The following is a 3,203-nucleotide window of genomic DNA, read 5'->3' as shown; positions in this document are numbered from 1 at the left end:
TGGGTTGAACTTACCTCCTCTAGCAAGCACTTGGTTAAGGGTAGTACAGTGCTGCATCTGAGCATCCCAAGTCTCCTGCTCTGGTAACTCAGTCAGCCTCGGGGTTCCCCCTAACACTGTTGGCTGGCCTTGCCCCTGTGCTTGGCCAGAGCCAATTCTGTCCCACTCTCCACAAATCCCTTCCAGATTTTCTTCATTTTCCCCTAGTTACCTGTCTGCTGCACTGATTCCCAGGCCTTCCCTGCCTGCCTGCCTAGCCAACTCTGTCTTTAGCTCTCAGTCCCAGTCTTTACACTCACAGTTGTTCTCCCTGTAGGTAGTTCTCACTCTTAGTTTCTCCCCATCTTTGATCTGGGCTTTTTGTACCAATTTGCTCCCAACTCTAGTACAGCCGAAGGCTTGTCTCCACTGCCTCCTGCACCACAAACGCTAACACAGGTGGCCCTGGCTATCTGCAACACGTCCTGTCCTTTTCCCAGTTCTTTTGGCAGTACTTCACCTATGCATCACCCAGGAATTAGTTTTCTTAAGCAGTTTTATGATGACTGGTGCCATGACCTGACTCCAATGAAATTAATTCTATAGCCCTTTTTAATTTAATCCAACAAAAACCTACTCATCCCAACATGGACTCATGGATCATTTTAATATATACATTTATGCTAGTATAATTAGTATTATTAATATAAATTAAATGAGAACCCTACCATTTATTTTATACAGAATAGTGATAGAATAATTAAAGCCAGTGAGCATTAGAACTGTACAAAATATCTTTGAATATTAAATCTGATGTAGGTCATAGTTGTTTTAAAAGTATAGGATCAGAGAGAATTTGTTGATGTAAAAAAAAAATTACTTCCTGTTTCGTTTTACATAAGTAATTTTTTATTTCCACATGCTTAAATACATATGTAGAGAACAGTTTATAAAATATCACATTGTTAAATTCCCCCAAGTGAAAATGAAAATCCTTAACAACAGACATAAGTTTCATTTCCTTAACCTAACGATATACCTGCATGTCTTCACTCAGCCACTACCTTTCCTGACAGAGACTAGCATGCATTTTTGCTACTGTGACAGAGACCTCCAGCAGATCACTATATCTCTGTGTCATTAGAAACATCAAAGTGTGATAAGAAGTATCTGTTCTGTACAGTATTTAATACGTACTCAATTCACATACTGTTGAGTTCTTTTTCAGCTGTACCCATCTTCCCTGGAGGTGTATGCCACTTTTCCAGTGCCTCCATATCACATGTCTACAAAAGACAAACTATTTTTATCTGGATTTTTTTTCCTCATTTTTAAGGGACAACCATGCCTTCACCACCTGTCCTTCTAGTTACCACTCATCATATAGACCCTTCCTTCTCCAAAAGACCAGCTGAGGGCCACCTCCTACTACAATGACAGCAAAAGCAGTAACAGTCAGTAGCCATGAGGAAAGATGAAGCTTCTTTATAGCAGAGAATAATATCCTCAGCCACTTTCAACTTCAGCAAGCACAAGGAACAATGTGGAAAATTATCATTTATCCTAAATAAAAATTCAAGTGTATCCAAGAAGTAAGAATTCACGAAGTTTATGCAGCTCGAGAAGTTCAAAGTGTTATTCCGTTCTGTCTGGCAAAAAGTCTAAAACTGGGCACTAAATTTTACTCAAAATCCATTTTCATTTCATGTTAATTCCTAAAATAATAATGGATTTATTTTAATGGGTTTTCAGATAAATTATCACACTCAAAGATTTATTACATTTTCTGTACAAGGTAAAGGCTGAATTCTTCATTTAAACTCAAGTGCAGACCCTAACTATAAAATCACCACTAGTGCTTCTGGAAATCTCTATGGACAGATTTACTGGTGTGGAAAAACACATACTATGACACCAAAATTAACAGGGCCAAGAAAATTGTTACGTACTTGAAATAGCTTTCTGCATAAACTGCAGCATCTTTGTAAGAGATGGAGCTAGAACAGCCCTTTATCTTAAAGCTTTTGCTGAGAGAAAGGAAGATTAAGAAGTATGGTTTCTTTAAACCAAAAGGCAAGTGCAAATATCTAATAAGTGATATACCACAAGTACGTGATAAGAAAGAGAGTTTCCTTGTCAAGTATTGCACAAAATAATAGCTGTGCTTATATTAGGGACAGATGCCTCTCAGCAAAAAAAAGGTAGCATTTGATTACATGAGTAGAAAACATTTATCTGACAGATTAATTATTTTTGAAGCCACAGCAGCAATGAACTGATTAATACATAGAGCTCCCTATCTCTATGCTTCTGTAACAGTCACAATAAGTAAATTCCATTTCCCTGAAGAGATTCAGACTTACTGAAAGGTCTTTATGTACTTATAAATGTGTCAACAAGAGACAGGGAGGTAAGGGTTTCTAAGAGGTATTACTGCAATATATATTTGATAATGAAATTTGCTGGTTAAATTAGCCAAAGAAAAATTATAAAGGTCTAATGGGCTTAGTCTACCATTCAAAAACCCCCATACATTTCCAGTTGTAGCAAAGATATGATGCTTTCTACAATGGAGTATCACAACTTGTCATGGTTTAACCCCAGCCAGCAACTAAGCCCCACACAGCTGCTCTCTCACTCCCTCCCCCCTGGTGGGATGGGGGAGAGAATCGGAAGGGTAAAAGTGAGAAAACTCATGGGTAGAGATAAGAACAGTTTAATAGGTAAAGCAAAAGCCGCGCACGCAAGCAAAGCAAAACAAGGAATTCATTCACTGCTTCCCATGGGCAGGCAGGTGTTCAGCCATCCCCAGGAAAGCAGGGCTCCATCATATGTAATGGTTGCTTGGGAAGACAAATGCTGTAACTCCAAACATCCCCCCTTCTTCCCCAGCTTTATATGCTGAGCATGACGTCATATGGTGTGGAATATCCCTTTGGTCAGTTGGGGTCAGCTGTCCCAGCTGTGCCCCCTCCCAACTTCTTGTGCACCCCCAGCCTGCTCGCTGGTGGGGTGAGAAGCAGAAAAGGCCTTGACTGTGTGTCAGCACTGCTCAGCAGTAACAAAAACATCCCTGTGTTATCAACACTGTTTCCAGCACAAATCCAAAACATAGCCCGGTACTAGCTACTGTGAGGAGAATTAACTCTATCCCAGCCAAAACCAGCACATGGAGCCAAGATGGGCTGATGGTCTCCTGAGGCTGATGACAGCCCCGCTCTATA

Source organism: Pygoscelis adeliae, unplaced genomic scaffold, assembly GCF_000699105.1.
Source record: "Pygoscelis adeliae isolate BGI_AS28 unplaced genomic scaffold, ASM69910v1 Scaffold179, whole genome shotgun sequence".
Lineage (NCBI taxonomy): Eukaryota > Metazoa > Chordata > Aves > Sphenisciformes > Spheniscidae > Pygoscelis > Pygoscelis adeliae.
Note: the sequence above shows the minus strand (reverse complement) of the source record.